This window comes from Heterocephalus glaber, unplaced genomic scaffold, assembly GCF_053883595.1.
Source record: "Heterocephalus glaber isolate CG9 unplaced genomic scaffold, H.glaber_assembly_v1.0 deba00001058, whole genome shotgun sequence".
Classification (NCBI taxonomy): Eukaryota; Metazoa; Chordata; class Mammalia; order Rodentia; family Bathyergidae; genus Heterocephalus; species Heterocephalus glaber.
In genome coordinates this window covers 1,824,432-1,849,874 of record NW_028258184.1, presented here as the reverse complement: position 1 = coordinate 1,849,874, position 25,443 = coordinate 1,824,432, and the positions used below count along the sequence as shown (strand labels likewise).

The window sequence follows — 25,443 nt, the reverse complement described above, 5'->3', positions numbered from 1 at the left end:
CCAAAGCCTGCCTTTCCCCCTCAGTGGAGGAAACACGTGAAAGATACCGTTCACACTGAAAGTTTAGACCCTATTGTTACTGGCATCTCAAAAGGGAATCTTAAAAGTTAGATTTTTTTCTTCTAATGTTAGAGACAAGCAGCTTCTCTGAAGTTCCCCATCCTGGGTCACAGGGAGAGAGGTCTGGGTCCCGAAGGGCTGAAAGCCCAGCCATGTCTATTGTTCCTTGTAGTCCCTCCCCAAGGAGCACGTCCCTGCTGTAAAAGACCCTAGTACACCTGAACCAGGTGAGATGCTGATTTGATGCAAATGAGCCCCTCTGTCTCCTGAGCTAACTTTGAATAAATCCATTTTCCTTTTTACCAAAATAAATGGCCTTTGATTGGGCAGTGGCCTGCAAACCAACCTAAATGGCTGCCAACATTATCATGTTTGAATAACTTCTTTTTTCATGTTTTAAAATTTTTTATAGACAGCTTTAAAAAACTTCCCCCCAGGTTTTTTTTTTTAAATTACATATTTATCATATTTATTATTATTCATGTTTATCTTAATTGCTTGTTAATATTATATGTTTACTAACACATTGTTAATAAATAAGCACTTCCTTTGCAGCTTGTTTCCTATCTTCTTCAAATTATTTCATCCATATTGTCAGTTTACTTACGATAAAAACTCTAAGGGCTCCTGCATATCCCTCCTATTAGAAATAATGTATCATCTAGTGCAAAAAATCAGGCTGTGGATCCTTGCCTTGGCTACTTCGCCTTTACAACTCTGGCTAATTAAAAAAAAATACCTCTGCCTCAGTTTCTCCCCAAAATGGTCATAATAAAGGTTCCTAGGCTTGATAAAAATACTAATGAGGATTAATATCTGGAAAAGACCTAAGGCAGGTCCCACCATGTAACAGACCCTATAGCTATTGGCTGTTGCTCGTACTGTTATTATTTTACAGAATACGTAAATATTTGGAGCTATCACTCAGCCTCGCTGTGCTCTAGGACCCTACCATTGGTGTTACCACTTAGCATTTCCGTAATGGACTTCTAGTCACTTCAGACCAAGACCACTGGAGATTTGTAAGGTTGCACAATCCACTGCACTTTGAAGGCTGAAGTCACCTGGGCACAAAATCCCCCAATTCCTTGTTTTCTTTATCTCAGATTCTTCTAGTGCTTCACCTTTCTTGCTTCTTTATTTCAACGCCTGTGTAAGTGGTAATATTTTCTTTCATGTGTTTTTAATATTCAACATGCTTGTTTAGTTCTCACACTAGGTTGGGAGAAGGTCCCTCTGTGTGTCACCCCAGATATTCCTGAAGGCGCTGCCCAAGTGAGGATTCAGATCTCACATCTGACCTCGGGACACAGGTGCTTCTGCCCGCTCCCCAGGCTGCTCCCCAGCCCTGTCTCGGTTTCATTCTGCGTTACCTCTTGCTTACCCTGGGCTCAGGCGCAATCTGCGCTCCCCTCCCTCATGCTGCTGAGTGAAATGGCCTGCTCCTTGCACTACAGTGGGCATTGCTCAAACTTTGGGCCAGTTTAGTGGCTCTGCTCAGGTAGAGACCAGCTCATCCAACCCTGAGTCCTTTATTGGAAATTTGAAATAAGATGGAAAACAGACAGCGCATGCCAGGCTTTACTAAAAAGTTGCACAATACGGGGCTGACAGCGTAATGATTGTATCCAAGAAAGTCATGTGAAATCAGCTAGCTGAGAGTGAATAATGAAGACAGTGAAGAAGGCTTGTAACCTCTGAGAGAGAAGCGGGGAGATGGAGAGGACAGGAGTAGGTAGGGTGGGAAGTGAATGATGAAAGATTGATTTTCCCAGGGACCCAAGAATATGTGTCCTGGCTTTAAACCTCCTTTCAGTGAAAAGCCATTTAAAAAACCTCTCTCTTATTATGTCAAGAACCCTATGTGCAAGAGCTTCAGCTGAGCTGAAATTATTTTCCGAAGATCATAAATCTCATCCTTAAGCTGCCTTTTGCATCAATGAAATTTTTATCGCTTTTTTTCCCTGTAAATCACACAAACTTGTCTATTCCTGTTCCCAAGAGGAACGAGGATGAGGCCATTTGATATTAAGATACTGTGAAGGCTGCCTCATACTTTAACTTACAGGCTCTGTGAGCTCCGCCCTTTCCTCCCTGAACCTTGTGAAAGATATTTTTTTGTGTGGTTTTATTGTTAGTTTGGTATTCTGTTGTTTATAACTCTAAGTCTGAATTATTAGGGTAAAGTAAATTTTCTCAACAGTAATGACATCACACCGGTACTATCTCTATATCCAACCAGTGTCTGCATATTCCACGGTCCAACTTAGTGCTCAGTTTTCTCCTTTTCATTCCTCACTGCATTTCATTATTTTTCCGTCTCATACAATATGAACAGCAGTTTAAGCTCTAAATGTGAACTTGTATCTTTCCTAACTTGGTCTGTATAGCAGGAGACATTTCCTAATCTTCTCCTTTAAGAGTACTGTTTATTAAAATCTATCTAAATTTTCAAAATGGTCAGGAAACTATATAATTATAAGACATAATGCGAAAGGAAATTGGTTCCCTATTGTGAAAAAAAGACACAGGATACCAGGAAACTTAGAAAGAATGTAAAAACTTCAAGTTAGAAGTTTTAGTAAGCATAACAAACAAAATTTAAGTTCATCATATCAAACATTCACGTCACGCACCTTTATCTATCTTAAAGTGTATTCAAGGTTGGATATTTCATTATTTTGTATATCAAACAATTATTTTTCACACTAAGTGTGATTGCAAAGACATTTGCCTGGATTAGGGGAGGGAAGGAGTGCTGAGTTTCACTCTTAATTTTCAGCCTTATATTCAAAATCTAACCACAGTATTTGTGGTTCACTTTTCCTGCCATGTTTCATGAAATTAACACATAAAGCCTTGTTTTTGTTTATGCTTATGATGCAATCTTGCTTTTTTTCATCTACTACCTACTCTGTGGCCAGTCACATGTTTACTCTGGGGTAAATCCAGGCGATTCATGTTTTGCTGCTCTCACTTCCTCCCTTCTCCCCAAGGCAGTGAGACCTTTGTGATTGTTTGTTGAGGATCCCTGGGGCATTTCCTGCTCTTTCTCCTGACCACCATTTTTGCAAAATGAAAATTCATCCAGTCTGATTGTATATGTTACAGTCTAGCCAAGATATGGAATTACAAATACATTTTCGATTCAGATCATCAATCTTACAATGTGAAGCCCTGCCTATTAAGAATATCTTCTCTCCTGTCCTTTGAAATATCCACTCAGCAGGTCACCCTAAACCTCATATCTTCACTCTTAGATTCTTCTGGCTAGGTTAAAGGGTAAAGACAAACAAGAAATGGAAAAACAAGTCAGGGAGTTGTCAATCTCAGTGCTTCCAGCTGTTGTCCAGTTGGTTCATTTTTACCCAAAATTTCATGTCATGCTCATTTTAACAAGAATTGAAATGCCTACTATTTAGTGTGAGTTTAAAATCAGAGTATCTGAATGAATAATTTATTACCACAGCATTTTAAAACCACTAGTACCTCAACTTTCTTAATTTTTAAAAGATAACTTTTTAAAAAATCCATCTTATGCAAATAAGAACAATTAGATATATACCAGGAAGGAAGCACATCCCTAACTTCCCTCTGTGTTTCTGTCTGTGGTAGATTATATTATTTATTCAGCCACATTTGTTGTCCCTCTCTGTGGGTTCCCCTTGGTGACCAGTGAGAAGAATATGTTTCCCTCCCTATTAATGTCAGGTTCTTACATTACTAACTTGAGCAAATAGAATTATCAGAAAAACATATGTAAGTGACAGCTGAGCAGAACTTTTATGAGTTGTACGGGCAGTTTCTGAGTTTGATGTTCTATAACTTTTGTCCATTTTTCTCTGCCAGATAGTTGTTAGGTTTGAGATAAGGGCTATTCTTTCAAGCTGGATTGCAAAAAAGAGGAAATGGAGAACCATGAAGGGGTTGAAAATGTACACTTTTCATAAAAGTTCTACAGATTTAGGGGTTGTTTTCTACCAAAGCATGGGGTGGGCTGAAGTGAGTAACATACTCCTTCGGGTCCTCTTTCCCTTGGAGATAAGGTATCTTGACACTGGAGGACTGGAGTCACTGGACTACCACACTGCACGCCTGCATCTCCTGGGGCCCCGCCTTCTTTCTTGTTCCTAAGTACTTAATTGTAGGATATGAAGTAATTTGGGAGAAATACTTTCTAGAACTTCACTTGCAATACCATCCAGTCTTCAAGTTATCTAGTCTTAAAGTTAACTAGATAACAACATTAAACAACATCTAAATTGAAATAGGTTCCACATCAAAGTCAATTCTTCTTAAGCAATGTAGTAACAACAAACATTTTTTTAGGAATTTTATAATCCCAAGTAAGCTGACCCCATCTGTAAGCAAATCCTATCTTTTTAAACTAGATCAAATTTGCACAGATGTAAAAATAAATACACTCTTTCAACCTTGAGTACGAGAATTGTTATGTTACTTTTGTTTTATCTCCTTCATATTTCTTATTAGTAAGATATTCTTTGCTAATTTTAAATTGAGAACAATTTTGAGAACTGGTCATAACCTGTGGGGGCAAAAATCTCTTACCATGCATTGAAGATTGTTCACCCCTCGCAGGAAGCTTTCCCAAGACGTCATCATCATAAGTTACATGATTTAAAGCTCAGCATCTTGAGCAAGTGACTTGTTTCGTCAGACAAAACACATTAACTGGAAAATAGAGAAAGCTAATCTTTATGTGTTCTGTGTCTAAGCATTACATTTTACAGTAAAATTTTACTACATGTTGATTTTTTAAAAAACGGTTATGTCTCACACAGGAGAATAAAACAAGTTTAATTTTTCCTGGTTTTTGTAGAGTCAGATACTCCATTTCATGTGGTATGTACAATTTGACTTTTATAGCATCATCGTATTCTCTTCTATAATGCAGTTTTCAAAGTCAGTGTCCATTAAAGGTTAAAGAAAAATGTCTTTCCTGGTAAGCTTCATGGGAAGTGATAACCAAAGAACTGCTAATATATTATGTAAGATGAAAAGCCCTCCTCTTCTAAATATACATATTTTTCTTTTCAACAGCCTTTCCCACAGGTGGGTGACCATACATGGCCTGATGTGTGAATATTAAGACAGAGCTCTCTTCAGCTGCCCGCACTAACAAACACTTTCAGAATTCTCTCACAGGAGGTTTCTTTTTGCCTCGATTTTCCTTTTTCTTGAGGAAAGCAAACAGAGAAACTTCATTTGTGGTGGGTCTCTCTTGCCTTTTACACACAGAAACACCAACGTGGCCTTGTGATCACATGAATTACATGCTGTGGTCACTTTCTCAGGATGTAATTTTGACATCAGTGTAAGTCTTGCAACATTAAGTATAAATAAATCTTGGAACAAAGATTTGGTGGGAAAGGAGAAAATACACAGAAGCAATTCCTGTTCAGTGAAGAATTCATGTGGGTTAGGGATATCTAGCAGAAAGAAAATAAAACAAAAACCAACAAACTGTTTCTTCCTTTCTCCAGCACCATATGGAAGATGGAAAATACCAGGACACAATCTACTGCCCAGCTTGGGAACTTTTTCATCTTTCCTGGGAACGTTTTCATCTTTCCCGGGAACTTTGCTGAGAAAGAAAAAGTCCATATGGAAAATGACACTTCCTGTGAGAATTCGATAAGCAATGTATAAAGTACTCCGATATTTCCCAATTTCCTACCCCAGCTTCTGCCATGTGTGATGAAAGCATTAGTCTGCTCACCATATTCTCGTAAAGTTCAACATTTATTAGAAGAAATAGCATTTTATTTAACACAAAATCACAGTGCCAGTAAGTATCAAGAGCTATTCTGACTTATTAAAATTTAACCACCTGAACTCATTTGATTTTTTAAACTACTCCATTAGATAACACAGAGAATACTTAAATAGCTTGCAAAGAATTAAGTCCAAGTTGGGAATCTTCCAGCTTAACCATGATGCCATGTAGCTTCACTGTACAGTGCTTCCAAGTTAAATAGCCCCTTTGCTTTCAATTATGGAGGGATTCTATATATAAATACCCATACCGTGGGTTAAAGGACACAAAAAGAAAAGACCATGAAACAGAAATTCAAAAATGTCCCAAATAAATTCATCACCCTGTTTTTGAAGATTAATACTGTTGCTTTTATCTAAGTTTCAGTATTTGCTCGCTTTAGTTAAGGTATCTGCAGACTCCCTTCAAAGAAAGTCAAATCTTAGCAGACAGTAGACAGGGTAATCTTTACTTTTATGATTTCCAGATCTCTTACATCCTTCTTCCTTCTATTTTGCAACGTGAAGACTTGGAGTTTATACTTTTAACACTTTTCTATCTTCCTCTTTAATTTTCTACATTTCAACAGTTCTGCATCTATTCATTTCTTGTCTTTTAAAGTGGTCTCAGGTGTTTTGTTTTCTGATCCTTTTAATTATGTTTTCATTTATTTTATTTATATTACATTTAAAAACTTTACTATCTCTATTAACTAGTTTTATTACTTTATTTTTAATTAGCTGTCATTTTTACAGCATCTTTATTTAGCATTGCTATTGATAAAATGTGTAGTGCCCATCCTTGTGAATATAACATGGTATAAACCAGGAAAGTTGGGTCTGTATTTTCTTCTAATTGAAGTAGCAGCAAACCTTCTATCTTTGTAAATAGACTAAACTTACATTGGCAAAAAAAATGGTACTCAGTGGCTCTAGAATCACCACATTGTATTATTTGATAGAGTTATAGACAAAAATGATTTCCACCCATGACCTCACCTGTCTGGTGAGGACAGACTTTGAGAAATTGCAAGAAAAGTCTATCTTCTTGCACCACAAGCTACTTCATTCTAAATCTCTCAGGAAAATGGTTTGTACAGATAGGTAAATCATCCTCCAGTCTCCCCACCAGTTACAGTTAAACATCGACTCTTCCTTAGGTGGATGTGCTGGATAATTACTTATGCTATAGATTATCTCTTATACTGATTAGAATGTTAAGGAGAAGTTTAGCTTTAGAGAGAATTATCCTATATCTCTGTTTCTGTTGCTTATGATTATAGTCAAGGAGCTAGTACCTGGATGGATACTGATCTCAAAGATTGGCTGATTAGATAATGTGATCCTGCCCAGAACAGCAGAGCTCACAAGACCAGCCAAGCATTCTTATTGTTTCTTTGATTATAACCTCAGTGAATCACAAGATGGTGAACTAAATTGAATGAGATTCAGTTTTTAGACTCTGCTGGTTTCCTTAATTGAGAACAGACTTTCCTTTTAGGAAGGTTTCAATTTCTGCAAAGCAGGTACAAGAATAACTGACTCAAACCCATTACATCTTCCACCAATTTATTGACCTTCTCAGCAGTTAAATTTTTATATTTGACTCAGATTTATCTATAAAGACATTTTGGAGACACAATTTGTCGCAGTGAGCTGTCCTGGGCATTGTTGGTTATTTCGCTATATCTAGTGTCTGTGTAGTAGATGCCAGTAACAACTGTCCTCCAGCGTTGAAAGAAAACGCGTCTCTGGTCATTGTGTTTTTGATCAGTGGAGGACAAAGTACTCCCCTACTGAGAACCACAGATTTACTCTGAGTTCAACTCTTACAAATCTAATTGCATCTGGGCGGTTCTACATAACCACCTAATCTCTCACCCTGGACTGAATGAACATGCCCCTGATTCTCAGAGCCTTGAACTTTCCTCCTGAAATCCCCTTCTGTGAACTTTGGAATTCTCAGAGTTTTTTTTTTTGGTTGCTGTTGTTTTGTTTTAGCAAAATTTATCTGAGTATAGATTGTGACTGTTCTCTCAGGTGTTTTTCATTTCAAACAAAATACCAGTTTAAAAAAATACTTGCTTAACTAAAATATCTGTTAATTACAGGAAATAAGGAAAGTATGAAAAGACAATAGTCAAATAATGCATATTACTCCTATGTTTTTCCTAAATATAGGCTTTATAAAGATTGTTCTACATATTCTCAGTCATCATAGCTCTACATTTAGATGTGTTTCTATTTTCAAAAATGGAATTACATTGTGTCTATCAGTGTGCTCTATTTTCGATCACTTAACTTTTTAATGTTACATACATATCTTCCAACACTATTTTAATAGTTTTGTGTAATGTAATTTCATAAATGCCTTATTATTTTTAAAATCAATATCCTGTGAATGGAAAGCTCCATCTTTTAAATGACTAAAAAGGATATAAATCCTATTGACAATGTATTCTAGGAAACCTATTGCCCCTGCTATCACGTGGATATTCATGATGAATTTACTCGAAGGATCTAGGCCAGCCCTGCTTCCTTGACATTCACAGGCTGTTGCCACACGCCCGTGGATTTCCACATTTTCTTATGCAAGTGGCCTCATCTTTCAAAGCAGTATGACACTCATGCAAAGGTTTTCTCTGAGCACCAAGATTCTTCTCTTGGAATATCGCAGGATGGACTTTGAGAGACTGGAGATGCTTGTCTGATAATATTTCTTCTAGGTTACTACATTATCAGAAACAAAGTTTTAAAGGCACAGTAGGGTAAGTTAAACACTGAGTAGAAGAGAAATGTGCTAGAATTTTGATAGATTATTAAAAAATAAGACTTAGACTAGAATACAGGTTCATCTGAATGAGGGTTATACCAAGTTATATCTAATGTGTACAGAGGTACATTAATATGTATGTGTACTTTTTTAAGTGAAAAGTTTATATTCACAATCATATCTCTTGAAAATGTTTGAAATGCCATACTGTATGTCAAAAAATTGGTTACATTTTCCGTTTTTATTCTGTCTCTGTAAATTGAGTTTCTAAGTTTTTGCTATGTATCAAATAAATTTGTTTTTATATTCAAAGCATTATTCTATTTCTCTTTCCCTTTACTAAGTATATCTTTGTATTTTCTCTCATCCTTTTAAGAGGTACTGAAAAAATGACATTGGCCCCTGTCACTTGGAAATTTGAAGAGAAATAGTTTACCAATATGGTGATTACAGTGGGCCCATGACTTATGAACTCAATTGGTTCCTGAGGGCTGGTTGTAACTCAAATTGGTTGTAAGTCAATACAGTGGAGATCTGGATGTTTACCTGGCTACATGCTAAAATAATAAGAGGCAGATAAATCTTCCATCAACCTAATAAATCCAACTTGTTCATATGTCAGGCTGGTCATGACTTGAGGGGCCACTGTACTTATTTCTCTTCCTCTAATGATATAAGACACAATCTGTGAAAGCAGAAATTGCTGATTGGCAGAGAATTTGGGGTTTTTTTTGGTAAGAATCATAAATATAGATTCCTAATAGATAGTTTTTGTTTTATAAATTTAATTTCTATAAGTTTACAAATTTTATTAGAGTATTTTAGTTAAATTTTTATTTAAAATGTATGAAATAATAGTATATATCATATAGGGACACATTTATTGATCAACAACTATATGGCAATCATTCTTCTAGAATATTTAAAAACCAGCAAATAACATGTCATATAAATCTACTTTCTTATTGCAACTTTCATTTTACTGCAATAAAATTAATTCACTAATGATTATGATTTATAATAAATGAAGATTCCAGCAAATTAAAGAATGTCTCATCTTTTACTATGAGTTTCTCTTTGTAAAGCTACTTAGAAAGGAGTTATTCTGAAGCTTCATGGACATATATGAATGTTGAAGGATAAAATAAAATTATTCCTTAATTATTAGATTCAATTGCCCTAAAACAAATAAATCTGTATGATAGCAAGAATAACAAACATAACAGTACACGTTACTGAGCATCTAGTATATGTAGTACTCTTATACAATTATTTTAACCCTTAAGCTTCTAAACAGGCTCTTGTCATTATCTTAAATTTAAAGAAGTCTGACAATTTGAAAGCTTAACTCAATTAGCCAAAGGATTTGCACTTACATCTAGCTGAGCACAGGTTGAACATACATCTCTTGTAGCCCCTCATCTATAACCTTTGCTGTGGGCACCACTGCATTAATATCCACCATGCAACTGAGTAGAAAGCAGAGAGTGAATGACATCCTCGTTTCTCCTGATAAGGCCTATTATATTATCATGAAATCATTTTTATAATTTTCCTTCTTTTATCATGTTTTCCTCACCCAAAGAATTGAAGATTTTGAGAAAAATAAGATACTTGTTTGAGTGAAGACTTTGTTTGGATGGGAGAAAATCGGAATATAATGAAAACGTTTTAGAGAGGAAAATGGTGATGGTTGAATTCTATTTACTTTAAACTCCATGAAAATGATTCATTTTTGCTGAGAACTTTTGTAGGTAATTACTGCCCTCTGCTGGCAATAAATTACATAAATCTTTATTTCTATTTTAGGAGTTTTAAGGTTAGAGTTACCAGAAAATTCATGTGTGAGGATGAGTAATAAAACTCGGAAAACTGTCCCTGTCCAGGGAGTGACAGGGACAGGCTCGAGGTGTCTGCCATCAATCTTGTGTTGACTAAAGACAATGTCTGGCAACATTTTTCCATTTCCTGAAATAACACAAAGTTTACTCTAATCAAAGAAATTAAAGAAATTCTTTTATTTTAAATTTTTAAACAAAATAAATACACTGGTATCTCTGTTCATGAACTTAATTTATTCCACAATGCTGGGGAAGATGGCCGCATTTGTGTTCGTGTGGAGAAAATGGCCACAGTTGTGTTTATCAAACGATGCAGTTATGAATAGAAGCATTTGTGAACCGAGGCATTATTGTATGAATGTCAAAAGTAAATCATACAGTACAAAAAAAGGAGAAAGTAGATGTCCACTTGACCCCAAATGTGAAACCAGTTATCTCCTTTAGTAATCTAGAAATTATTTTTTCTGCCTATAATTGTTTTCAAAATTGATTGACATTTTCTATTTTGAATTTAAAACATGTCTTTGTGTGACTTTATTCCATAATCCCACAGTCATATAGCTTTTATTTTAATATGACTGCCTTCTATTGGTGTTTTTGAGAATCACAGGAAAGTTTTAAGAGACTTTAATTAGGGTTCACTTAATATTTCTACATAATTAAAATCAGATTGTACACATTTTTCAGGATTATTACAGAGATGAGATTGTTTCATTATCTTACTTCATAAGGAGGTGATTGCTTTTGGTTTGTCTCCTTGATTATCCATGTTCATCTTGATAATTTAGTTAAGGTGTTATCCACAGGCTTTTTCACTGAAGGCTACCCCATTTTTCTACTTCTGTGTACAAGAAGGATTTGAGCATCAGAATTACTTAGCTAAGATAAAAAATCAGGGTAAAGACCTCTTTCAGATAGTAGGAATTGAATCCATCTTGGTGTGCTAAGTACAAAATTTGATTCAATTCTTTTTCACAGCAGAACACATACACTAGGGAAGGGTGTGCAGCAGATGCACAGAATAGCTAAGGAAGCTTTTGCTGTCTTAACTCATATAGCTCTGAAATTTATTAATATAACATTAGAAGTGAAATGAGCATTCTTTTCATTGGCAACTCGATGAATACTGAGTGCAAGAATTGCTGACAATTTTCTTTTTCTTAAAACATCCAGTAAGACTTAGCCAAGATTTAAAAATTTACATTAAAATTTTAGTTTTATAAAAGTTTTAAGTGTTCATATTTCTTAAAAGCTTATACTTTGTATTTACAGCTTATCAAATAATCATCAGTTTTAGAAGAAAAATCTTTTTGAAAAATGAAATGCTAAATTGTGTAGATTTAATTTAATTTATAATTTTGACAAACTATTTCAGGTTGCATATATTTGACCATAGACTCAAGTATGTGATAGTCTTGATTATGACAGAATATTAAGTGGATAGAAATGAACGAAAGAGAGATCAATACTATGGAATAAATATATAAATACTTATGGATTGTGTATACATGTAGTTTATTATTCATCTAAGTATCATTAGCCAGTTAACCAGATATTCCAGTATGCACACAAATGTAATAATGTCTCGATATTTTTTCAGCTTTCTATCATATAGAAATACAGATTTACAATGTATCTTTCAATTTTCTTTATGACATATATTTGTCTATATAGAAAATATTTTATATGACAGTTTGCTAGCTGGATTGATAATCTTTAACATTTAATATATAGTTACCATAATGCTTTACTTCCTCTCATCTCACTATAAAAAGAGCAGACAATTTCACTGAATCCTCTATTCACCAATGAATTAATTGATTATCAGCTACATGTACATACATACAGATAAATATTTCTGGCTTTTTGGAACTGATATTTCATGACAGTATTCATGAAAGGGATCAGGAGACACTGTATATGTCATTGCATATAAAAGTTGCATATCACATATTTTTGCCCACTAAATGTAATACATTAACTTTGTGAAATTTTCTCCATGAGGATTGACTAACATCTGGCTTCAGTATGATGTAGTCATAACTACAGATGGATTCATCAGAAGACTGGAGAAAAAGTCTGACCTTTGTGAAATGTTTAGTGTGTAAATGAAAGCAGAAGAAAAATAGGAAAAAGTCAGTGCAGCTGCTAATACACCCAATATTTGATGATTAGCATTGAAGGTGGAAAGAAGTGAAGAAATATGAATTTAAATGCAAGTTTCATATCAGGTTAGAGATATTAGAGAAGTAAGCAGACTAGGCTTGATTAATTGATACCATAATATGTAGTAAGAAGCACAGAAGTGCATCCTCTATGTCCCCATGGAAATGCTGCTGGTAAACAGCTGCCCTGAGGTCTCAGCAAAGCAAGGTCAATTGGAAGTTCTGTACTTGCAAATTCAGCTTCTAAGACAGTAAAGCCAGTGCAGAAAGAGGACGTGGAAGGCATGATCTTTTCTGAGTTTGGTTGGCATTGTTCATATGTTACTGATTCACTAGACAGTTTGCGAATAGGAGTGGCTGCCAAAAGCCACTTGGACTGGGAAGAATTTCATTTCTACTGCCTTGACAACAGTCATAATTCTGTTTCTTCCAGTGAGGAACTCTTTCTGAATCCAGGTGAGCTTTCCTTTAACAAAAAGGCAGATTAAAGAATGGGAAAATACAGACACTAGCACATGGTTTTCATTCATTCCCTCACATACAAAAATTAAGTAATGCAGCCTAACATTGGATTGCCATTTTCTGTGAAAAGATTAATTGGACCAGTATATCATTGAATTAATAAATTAATCTGAGGCAAATAATCCTGAGTAGTGAAGAAGATGTGGAATTCAGTGACCAGGAGAGGGATTTACATTAGTCAGCTGACATCTCATCTCTAAAAATAGAAGTGGACCATTGAGCTAGACAGAAACCTCATGGATGTGACAGGCACAGTCACCCAGGATGCTGAGATCAGAAGAGTGTGACAAGTGGCTGAAGGGTCTGCTCTTGCTGTATTGAAATTTGGTTAAGGGGCCCACATTTTCATTTTGCCCTGGGCCTCAAAATTATGTAGCCAATCCTGGAGGTTCTATGCATACAGATGCAAAACATGGGCAGATAGTTGTACATATTGAACTTCTATTCCCTAGGCTTTTGTTTTGTAAATATAATAAGAAGTACAGGTGATTTGTCTCCCTGAGCTACATGCAGGCTATTTCACTGGGACTCACATTCCATTCATTAATTCTTTCAGTGCCTCATCTGCTATTTGGGTGAAGTAATAGGATTTTTAATTGAAGGTCCTATATTTTAACTTTAGAAGTTCTATGTGATTCTCAGTTTGGACTTTTCTCATACTTTTGTAGCATTGGCTTCATGCTTTTAACCTCTTGCTCTTGTCTTTATTAACTTTATACCTATTTATTTTCTATTTTTTCTTTTGTATAGCTTTTCTATTTTTGAAGTTATTAGGACTCCAATAATCCTGTTGGCTATGTCTACACATTTTCCGTTGTGGATCCAATAATAGTGGAAATGTACTGACTTGCTTAGTGAGATTATTAGTGAGAGCTGAATTAGATTGTGTATCTTTTCAGAAAGATTGTGTATTTGTATATGCCAGATATCACAAATGAGTGCTTTTAGCCCACATGGGAATGTTTCCATTACCATTTCTGCATAAAATTGTTGTAACGCATGCAGTTTATTAGAATAACACAACTTTATTCCATTTATAGAAAGTGTTAATAAAATATATACAACCTATGAAATCAAAGGACATTTTCCTCTTGACTGTAACAACACTGACAGAGTCCAAAACCTGCACACAATTTCATAAAGATGCTTATTTTACCTATGCAGATTTTTTTCTCACTGGTATTTCTACGCCATTAAAGCTGTGCAAATGTGACCTCAAAATGAACGATATGTGTATTGCTTTAAATTATTCAGGAAAACTTGTTTCCTAGCTTGAGGCAACCTGGGATTTCTTCAAACTTTCATGTTTTTGCAGTATAGAAAGGCAGCTAGAATAAATTTTGAATAAACATGTCTTTAATATATTCACAGAAAATTTTATTTCCCTTTACATCCTTGATCACCCCTCATTAATTATTCCTATCACTTTCTATCCACATCCTCTATGTTCATCAATACCATAATCAAGTTTCATCCATTTGACCATTAAGCTTGATTATTTGGTTGGTTTGAGAGCCACTTAGGGCTACTAAGCACACATCTGGGTGTTCCCGGATGGGTCACAGAAGCCTGACCTTGGGTACAAACATGGTCTCTGGATCCTTCCTGACTGGCACTGCTCCTCTCCTCTGCTCCTCTGCATGAACTGTGCAGCTTTGCTCTGCCATGTCCTTCTGCCATGATGTTTCTCCCCTGGAGACAGCTGATCATGGACTTGACCCTCCGAAACCATGATCCAAACTAAATCTCTTGTTCCTTAAATTGTGACTGTTGGGTATTGTGCCATAATAGATGGAGAAAATGAATACAATCTGCCTTTAAAAATAAAGCAAACTCTTTCTTAGATGGTCATCCAATCCAGTATTTTACTGTTAGAGAGTCAAAACTCTTGAAATCATCAGTAGCAGCTATGTGTATTTCTCCATCCCCAAGTACAGGTCTGGTTAGCACACACACCCACAGGCACACTGTGCTAGCGAAGACCCTCCTTTCAAGAGTTGCAACGACTCCCTACTTAGTAAGCCAAATAGGCACTTTCAAATGACCACCTTGATCTGTAGACCTGGACCTGTTTACATAACTTGAGATGACTCATGCTGTCTTTCTAGTAATTCTCAACCAATTTGCTATCTCTGCCTCAGTCTTATTTTCCAGTTCCTTTTCCTCTGCTCATTCACTACTTGCTGATTTTCCCTGAGTTTTTGTAAATTTTTTTGGGGGGGGAGGTCATTGGGGTTTTAACTAATGAGTGCTGAGAAACATATCCAGCAATTTTTATTTTGAGACAGGGTCTTACACAGCTGCCAAGCTGATATTGAACCTCTGCCTCCCAAGAAATTGGGATTACAGCTGTGTGTCTTCACATCTGGCTACTTCTGTAAAAAAATTAAAGTAAATTAATTGCATTGCTGTGAATTACATCCCAGATTTTCCTCTCTGAAGTGCATCCTCAGCCCCTTTATTACTTTTGATTTTGAGACAGGTTATGCTAAATTACTAAATTGCTCAGGCTGGGCTTGAACTTGCAACACTCCTTCCTCAGGCTCCCAGGGTGCTGGGACTATGGACTTGCTCCACCATGCCTAGTTTATACTTCTTTCTTTTATTCTAAGCTTTACAACTAATTTATACTCTTTACATCCTTGGTATCAAGTATACAATGTCTGTAGTGCACCTCAAATATTTTATTTTTCTAATATTTCCCTTCTAAATACATATATATGTCTCTCTCTATATATATATACATATATATATACATATATATATCTTTATATGTTATACAGCAGAACTACATAATTGATTTCCTAGATCTATCCTCTTCTTAATACTCTGGTAGTTTTTTCTAGTTCTTCCTTCTCCATTCTGTTCAGTGGATTGCAACTCCTGTGTATTTCTCCATTCTTTTTTATCTTTCATCCCTACAGCTGCCTCTTTCCTCAACAGTGACCTTGCTGAAATAGCTGACTGTATTTTAAGCTTCTAACTTTTTCAGTTTAGTTGCCACATTGTTATCAACAATGACCTTTAAAAAATCTCCTACCACGTTATTCTGCAAATGGATATTTGATGCATCCACGTTACAAGTATTGATTGGCCACTCACTGTGTTACAGGCACAATGCAGAACAGGATCATTGTATCCGTCATTGCAGCAGTCGTCACCGTCACCTAAAATACTCATTCCAGTGCCCCACGTATAATGACACTGAAAGTGAATAATTTATTTAATAACTTCTTCCCTATAGGACACAATTATTTTCACTACTAACCATGATGCTACAATATATAAAATACCAGGGACTTTAGACATTCCAAATAAATCTTCCATACAAGTTTTTCTACAGTGTCTAGTTATCAGTGAGTGAATTTCAGTACAACTGGAATGTGTGTAAAATAGTTTACCCTCTAAATCATAATTTGCTGTAATGTTTTATTTTCTTGATTTGTTGTTTAATTTTCTAACAATCAATTAATACTTTAAAAGAGGAATGCATTTTGGTTTGAAAGATGTTATTTAAATTTGGTAAAAAATTTCACGCATGGAATAAATTTGCACTCACCTCTTCCAAGTTAAAATCCTGTGTCGTATTTTAAAATTGTAAATGAGCATGTATAAATTCCAAGGAGTAACATGGATAACAAAATTGAAACCACACAGTTATACTTCTTCCTTTCTATAAGCCCTGCATTATCACTGTTCATTTTGAATCTACTCTTTAATGCAAGAAAATTTGGCTTCCCAAGGTCTGAGAAGCAAAGAACCCAGAAAATGAACTGGAATGATTCCAAAAGGCTGTGAACTGAGTGTCCCGCATTCTAGGGAGTCCTCAGGATTAACTTCTATGCAGAAAACAATGTTTATTAAAGGGTAATTAGCAAAATTGTGCTAATTTGCAGCTTCTTATTCTGGTTCTTTGATGATATATAAGGAATCCTCTTTAGTGGCTTAAAACAATGACAATTGTCTATTTAACTTACAGTTCTGTAATATGGTAAACTCAGTGAAAACAGTTTGTGTCTTTTCCAGGGGATATCAGTTGAGTGATTGAATCTGATTGTATTCACTCAACTGTCAGTTGATTCGTATTCTCATCTGGTCCTCAACTGAGAATGAATCCAAGACAAATTGTACTGGAGTTAACCAGGCACAGAGGACTATATTCAAGACTATTGGGAGAGACATTAAACTCCACTTCACTAAAATAGAGGAAAGGAGCCTTTTTAATGTGATGAAAGGAGCTGGTGGAAATGTGATGGAGGACATTAGAAAGACTGGTAAATGTGGTCGGCCATCTATGCCTGCTAATTGGCAACTATCAAAGTTAGGCTGCCACCCTCTCCCCTGGAGACAGGGATAATGATGCTTTCTTAAGGATGATGTTTCAATGTGTGGCTCCTAGGTCCTTGAGAATGAAGGCCCTGGATTTCAAAACCGGCAAGTGGTTGGGAGAAGACCTATATCTCAGAGAGGCAGAAAAACAATTTACAATTTCAAGTTTTCTAAAGTAAATGTTCTAAGAAGAGGGAAGACAGAGCCTATTGTGAGGAAGGAACTTCTAAAACTTTGTCAAGCTGAGGGGAACATGAAGACCTTCTTGGTGAAATACCATCAGGAACATCGACAGAAACCTTTTTGAGTGTCTGCTTGATTTCCACATAGTAAGGCTGGGTTCCAAATGCCAGCATGGCATGGAAGAGCTGCTTATGATGTAAACTTAGAAGTCAAAGCATCACTTCTAGTACAAAAGTCAATCAGATGGCAAGCACAGGGAGAATTTGCTGAACTCTGGAAGAGCGTAGCAATTATAAATGTAATGGTGTCTGTTCTTGGAACATACAATTGCTACATTAGCATGGACATAATTAACATTGCACAATAGGTACAGAAATGTTTTAGTAACAGATCAACAAAACATAATCTTCTGGGAGGAGAATTTTATCACTGACATTATTTAGAATTGCTGGGGCATAGTTTAAAAAGACCAAGTATGTTGATTCTATCCTTGTTTTTGTTTATTTATTTATTTTAGAAAAAATGCATTCAATTATTGTCTGTACCTGGGCAGTTCCCTTGTATTGCCTTGACCTTGTGAAGACATGAGCTCAATTTACTTCATGAGGAAATACAAGCTCCAAAGTTACTTCATAAAGTACTTATAACATAAGCATGGCTTTTCTTCTCGCAATCCCACACTGTACCTTATATTTTAGGCACTATAAATGTATTGCAACTCCAAGAAACAAAGCAAAACAGAAAGCAGACTCCTGTCTTGGTTTTGCATATATTTCCTCTGAGTAAATAAAAGCTGCCTCCCCTCTACCAGTCAACTCAGGTGTCACTTCTCAGGAAGCCTTTTGGGACTGCTTTCTGCAACATGGGATGGCCGATCTCAGGCACTGGTGCTCCTCACCTGTTCAGGAGCTGAGTTAGGGCTCAGTTCTCTCTCTCCAATCTCTGACTCTAGTTCCTGTGCACTCTTCAGGCTTGTGATACTTCTACGCCTTCGGGAAGTCCAAGATAAAAATTCAGAAGTAGGTTAATGCTCTCTAGAATTCATAAGAGGACCATAGCATTCTTGACTAATATAGTAGCTGTCATGTGTATTCGCTATAGAGATACACATGAGACAGTGCTTGTGTAATTCACATCACTTTGCCTAATGCTGGGCCACCTGTATTAATTTATTTTGTATATACAGACATTTCCCTTTTTTTTCAGAATGACCATGGATAAGTGCAAATCTAAAGTTCCTTTCGTTTTGTGTTCTTATGTTTATCATTGTTGCCAGCAAAGCATTCTTTAAATAGCATATAAATCCTTCAGCCCTTTTTTCCTCTCTTTGCCTTAGAAAGAAAGCAGTCACCATTTTATTGGGAGAAAACTTTCATGTACTTCAAATCATTAACTAATCTCTTAGAGGGTCTTCTAGAGAGAGAATATATCCAGATCAGTTAATCTGCCAATGTCAGCCTAATTTGCAAGGGTTTGACATTCTATTAAATCACTTTTTTCATGCAACCTTCAAATGATTATTTTCATTTTCATCCTTTTTTACACTGTGGCATTATTAATGCACCTAGAACATGTTTTAGTGTAATAAAATGATTATTTTATGGTTCCTATAGGTGAATATCCTGAATACACATGAGAATGTGCGCATTTAAAAAATTCCTATGACACATGCTTGAATCAGGCCTTGCTTTTTATCCACTCTCACCTGGAAATATTTCAGTTTCCCTTGCATATAATAGACGTTTTCCATGCATGCTTTGTGCAGTTTGTTTTTCATGCTATTATTAATTTCCTTTTTGCTTCCTATTTCTAAATCAGAGAACCAGAGAAACTTGCTTTCCAACATAGAAGACCCTAGGTTCCAGCAATCTTAATCAACTGCTCTTTAGGTTACTACTAAAGATATTTGAAAGACAGCAGGTATTGGTAACCAATAACACACAAAGAAGTTGTAATGCAGAAGTCTCACATAAGCAACATGTAAAAAAAAAATCCTGAAATAACAATTTGAAATCTATATTAAGCAGGGTTATTCACAAGAAGAGAACCATTAGGAAATTCTCTATCTATCTATCTATCTATCTATCTATCTATCTATCTATTTGGCATCTATCTGAGAGATTGGAGGGGAGAAAGAGAGTGAGGCTTGGCTCACACAATGATGTAGTCTGAGAAGTCTGCTCTCTGGAGATCCCGGAAAGCTAGTGATATAATTTAGTCCAGTCCGAAGGCTTGAGAAGCAGGGGATTTGAGGGTACTCCTCCCACTGCATGGCAGAAGACTGGAGTATTATGAGGCTGCCCTGTAAATCTTGGAGCTTGACAGCTCTAGAACCAGGAGCCTGAGTGCAGGTGAAGAGGAAGAGAGAAAAAGCATTCTGCATTCATCCAGCTTTTTGTTCGGGTTTGCCCTCCATAGATTGGATAATGCCTACCTACACACAGTGGTGAAGGCTCTTCACTTGCCAGCTGATTCAAAAACTAAAACCTTCCTGAAACCCTCCCTTAGGTATACCCAGACATCATGGTTTACCAGCTATCTGGCCCCATCAAGTTATGACATAAAACTATTACTGTAGGCATAAGTTAGTCCACAGAACAGCAGAACTGAAAAAGAAAGACATGCAAAGGATTCGCTAGGGAAAACTTCAGTGAAAGTGGAAGGGAGAAGAAAGAGGCAAGGGAAGCATCCAAATGCAGATGCAGTTCTCATGTTCACACACAGAGAGAAGGCAGGAAGACTGGGTAGGCAGAGCTTCAGATTGCAGCACATTTCTCGGAAAATTACCCACCGGGCCAATCTGGGAGTGACTGAGTGAAGGTTTCTTGTTTGAAGAACCTTACACAGGGCTGAAGTGTTTCATTTCTAGGTGTGGTTGTCGGGGCAGAGTGTTAACTTGCTTGGCTTTGACAACTTTCCTGGCAACTGGTGGAGCACACTTCAGGATATGTCATGAGGGCCATGGAGGTATAGCCACAGGGTCTATGTCTGATCCCTGGCTCCTTCCTCTCTGCATAGTTAGTTCTGCTCTGCTTTGCAGCTGCCATGAACTAAGCAGCTTTGCTCCTCCAGTCTGTCTTCCAGAAAAGTGGAAAGGCTGTGGAGTCACCTCCACCTCCTAAGCCACAAAAAACCAACAAATTTACCTCAATTTTGCAATTGAAAATCACATAGCTATACATTCATCATTTTACCCAATATATATTACTCCATATAATCAGTAAGCATTATGAAAAATGCCATGCAATGCCTTGGTGATGATTCATTATTCATTAATTCAATGGACATCATATCAGCCTTATAAAAGATAATGTCATTAGATTATTTTTCTTAAATTTAGAGGTTACTTATTAGAATAGTTTAGATTTATAGAAAAAGATGGGCAGATAGTTCAGAGTTCACAAATTACATTCCACAGATACACAGTTTCTGCTCTTAATATCATTCATTTGTGTGGTACATTTGTTAAAATTGGTGAAGGAGTACTGATACATTGTTACTAACTAAAGTCAGTGTTTTACATTAACTTTCACAATTATGTGTTACAGTTATATGGGTTTTGACAATCGTGCAAAAGCACACATCAAATATTAGAGTATCATACAGAACTTTCACTTCCTGCCTTAAAGATTTCCTGAGCTTCAACTGTTCCTCTCTCCTCCCCCCATCAGCCCTTGGTAAACACTGGTCCTTTAAATGTCTTAGTAGTTTTTCGGTTACCAGAATGCTATTTTATTAACATTATGCAGTACAACGTCTTTCCATACTTAACCCCTTCTCATATGTATATATGTCCCTCCTTACTTTTCTAAAAGCAAATGATAACTCATTTGTTTTTATGGACAGGTACCATTCTGTTGTTATAGTTGTACTACATTTGTTTAGCTATTGACCTCCACAAGGGCATTTTAGTTGTTTCAATTTTGTGTACATACAAAAAATATTGCTATAAACAGGTATTTTGTGGACCTGGTTTTACCTTATTTGGATAAATACATAGGAGAATTATTGCCTAATAATATTATGTTTTATATGAAGCTGCTGAACTGTTTGTAAAGTGTCTATAGTACTTTAGCTTCCCACTAGCAATTACTGAGATTTTGTTACTCTGGATCCTTGCCCATAGTAGGTATCATAAGTTTTTGGATTTTCACCATTATAATACATGTGGAGTGGCATTTTGTTTTTGCATTAATTTGTAATTCTATTATTGCATATAATAAGAGGTAGGTAGTGAGATTCATGATTACTTTGTATATTTTTATACACGTCCTTTATTAGACATACATGTAGAAAATACTTTCTCAAGTGTAATGACTTATCTTTGCTTTCTGGTTATGATTTACTGTCTGTATTTCCAGTCAGTGATGTTGTTTAATGGAAACAGTGTTACTACATTTAAAATAAAGAGGAAAGTGCATTATTCATGACTTCATTTTCCTTTGCTTCCATGTCAAATGTAAATAATATTCCTTGAATTAATCTGAGTAGTCACTGGATGTCACTGTTGCTTCACTAAACATAATTTTTTTAACAGGGATAATGATTTAGAATATTTTCTAAATAAGCATTTTAGTAAAAGAAGCAAATATACATTTTAAGTACTTGCCAATAAAGTTTAGATCAAATTAGTATGGGACATCAATAATTATAGAAAGATTTAATTTACATGCTAGTATTTTATCATAGGATTATGGACATGCTTCACATAGCATCCACTGACAAAACTACAGAACTATAAAAAGTTACTAGAGCAATGAAATAGAGGGGAAATTTTTTGAATACATATGTTGCTTAATATTTAAATTTTAAAAATATTTTATTTTATTTACACAATATATAAATCATGTATGCATGTTATATATATTTATATAATTTAAATACCAAAAATTTAAAAGCTTAACATAAAATTAGGAAAAGTTCATCCTATATACACTTTAAATTACAATCCTGAAACCTCCTGATCATCGTTAGGACAAGAGATTTCTAGACAATTAAAATTTACTTGATAATATAAAAATGGAAGTAAAAGGAGGATTCAAAAAACACCACAAGATAACATAACCAAGACTCAGTACACCCTCATGCCTTTGTGCTTGCCTATGTACCATCCTTTTTTTCATGCAATAAGTAATTGCCAAGTTTATAGACTCGGTCTGTTAAGGTAGAGACTGAACTCTTCGTGGTCTGCAGTACTTACCAGGGCCACTCACTGTTCATCTCCAAAGGATGATTTTTAGCAATAGTTTTCTAAAACACAAAATGACAAAGATCACATCATGCATCATAGTAATATGAAATCATGTTTTTATGCACAGTGAGTGATCAGAGACCTTGTGACCCATACTTTTGTACCTCCAAATATCTGTGCTAGCAAACATTTGCATCTTTACTAACTAATATTATCGCTTCAGGTTTGCTTACCTACATGTGACTGTGAAATCCAACTCATGGTTCAAGTCAAAGTTTATATGATAGAAGAATAGGGAAATTTGAAGTTTGCTTCAAAGAATATCTGAAGAGGAACAAAAAGGAAAATAAAAGTGATGTGAATCACAATATTTCAAATTTCTGAATACATATTCAAAACAATATGAGGTTTCAATTTTCATTTTGCAATAAAAGACATATAGATGACCCATTTCTATACTATTTGTGGGTTTTTTGTAAGAAGAGGTAGTGTTTAATACAGATTATATAGAGTGACTCTGCCATCATAGCATGTGGATTAGAACAGGCTGTATGTAACCACTTTAATTATCATAGCCAAAGGGTAAATACATTTGAATGATGAAAACAAGAGAAATAATGAGTTTTTTTGTCTTACAAGTATCTGTATTTAATTTATTGTTAGGAAGACTATTTCCATTGGTGTGAATTAATGTGACAGTTGACATAACAGTATATAAAGAAAAGTTGATTACATAGCAGAGAAATAAGAAAAACATAAATATAGGTAATAGAAAAAAGGCTAATGGGAACTGATGTCATTCACCTTGTAGAATAAGGAACAAATGCAAGACTTCCTGATACTGGAATTAAGGAAAGCACATTGTAATATAATAGTATTTGTGGGTGAGTCTGCTAGCTTAATACTCTTTAATGAACTATTAAATACTACACTATTAACTTTATTAAGTTGTTATACATTCATTTCTTTATATCCTGCATGACTTAACAATCGACTTTTATTTTTTACTTTTCTTGAATCCTTCTCTCTGAGTAGGGATTGGAACACCAATACAACTGCATAAACAGTCACCTATTTATTTATCTCCCCTTCAATTATTTGCACTGTTTCTTTAAACTATAATTCCTCATTGGATGCATAGGAATAACCAAACAAATAATTACAACATTGATTAGTAGAACAACATTGATTAATTACAAAAATAAACCACTTTTCAATTTATCTTTTGACAGGGTAAATCGATTGCAGACACTTACAGCAATGACCCATATATACTATTTCTTCAGTATCTTAATTGGTTTGGCTGTGTTTGCATTTGGTTTTTGTGCATCCTAATGAAATTTTTTAAAAAGTAGAATTATGCAAGTAAAAATAAAAATGTCATTGACATCAGAAATTTTTTAAAAACTCTGGCCAAACATAAAAACTGTCATTGATTTTAATTAATAAACACACTTTCATAGAAATAATACCCTATGTATTTACTAAGGGGTTTCTCTAATACCTTTTGTAACATCTCTAATGTTCCAACCTATGACTCTGAATCGCTTTATATTCATTGCTGTAGTTTAAGTCTTATAGTTGATCAGTGACTTAATGTTTTACATGAGCTCAGTTGAGAACTAACAAGTAGAGAGACTCAATACAGGAAATGAATTCTTGAGTGCTTACTAACTATGGAAAGTGCTGGAGGATCAGTCATCAGTTTAGATAACTAAGAAAAACAAAAGAACGGAAAACTACCTTACAGGAGTTCCGTCTGTGACATACCACAATTCCGGGCAATTTGGTCACTCATTCTAGAATCACACTACCTTAGTCACGAAATTGGAGCAAGATAACAACCGGCGGAAATGACAGATCCAGGAACGCATTTCCTTGGCCAGAGAGTGGACATCAGAAAGTTGCTGATTGACTGCTAGTTGTACTTCCTGTTAGAAAACAAGCACCTTAGGCTTAGCCTCTCCAGTAATTCACTGTTTGACTCTAAGTCTCAAGCAAATGAATCTCTTTAGAAAAAGCTAAACCATCCCCAGAGCCACAGCTGCAAAGAATCTGGGAACCGTACCTTCTTCGTTTCTTACCTAGCGCATTAAACAGGAGCTGGAATTCGTGCTGAGCAAGCCAAGGCTTGGCGACTGACCGGAGGACATCTGGGAGTTGTCAAGACCACGCATGTAGTTGCTGCCTGCAACCCAAACGCACGTGGTTCTTACAGCGTTATCACAAGAACATTTTCAAAGACAGGACACTTGAACGAAAAGCACAGGCTTCTTAGGAAATGAAGAGACTTTAAAATAAATAGCAAAGCTATAAAAACTGGCAAAAAAAAATTCTTCGCGTACGTATAGATGATTAATATGAAAATGTTAATTCATATAACCTTCTAGTTTTATAATTAGGCAGCACCGGAAACACCCTAAGTTCCCTAAATACTGCAATGAGTAGCAGTACGTACCTAAAAACGTGTGATTACTTAGCATTTAAAAACATACCGTGAGAACATAGAAAATAATTTCGAGTATTAGCTGTTTCACCATTGGCTGATTGTCAAAATCAGCGAGGCAGACGATGCTGGAAATCTGCTCCCTCCTCTGCTGCTGC

At 35.6% G+C, this 25,443-nt stretch overlaps 1 long non-coding RNA gene across 1 annotated transcript; it reads right to left on the bottom strand.

Moving 5' to 3' along the window:
* Positions 1-17,047: 17,047 nt before the first annotated feature.
* LOC110347178 (uncharacterized) lies at positions 17,048-25,167 on the bottom strand. Its single transcript, XR_002391618.2, has 4 exons — positions 24,924-25,167; positions 24,654-24,770; positions 23,073-23,163; positions 17,048-18,637 (listed from the first exon to the last, which is right to left on the bottom strand). It is a non-coding gene; the product is annotated as an uncharacterized LOC110347178 (long non-coding RNA).
* Between the last annotated feature and the right edge of the window lie 276 nt (positions 25,168-25,443).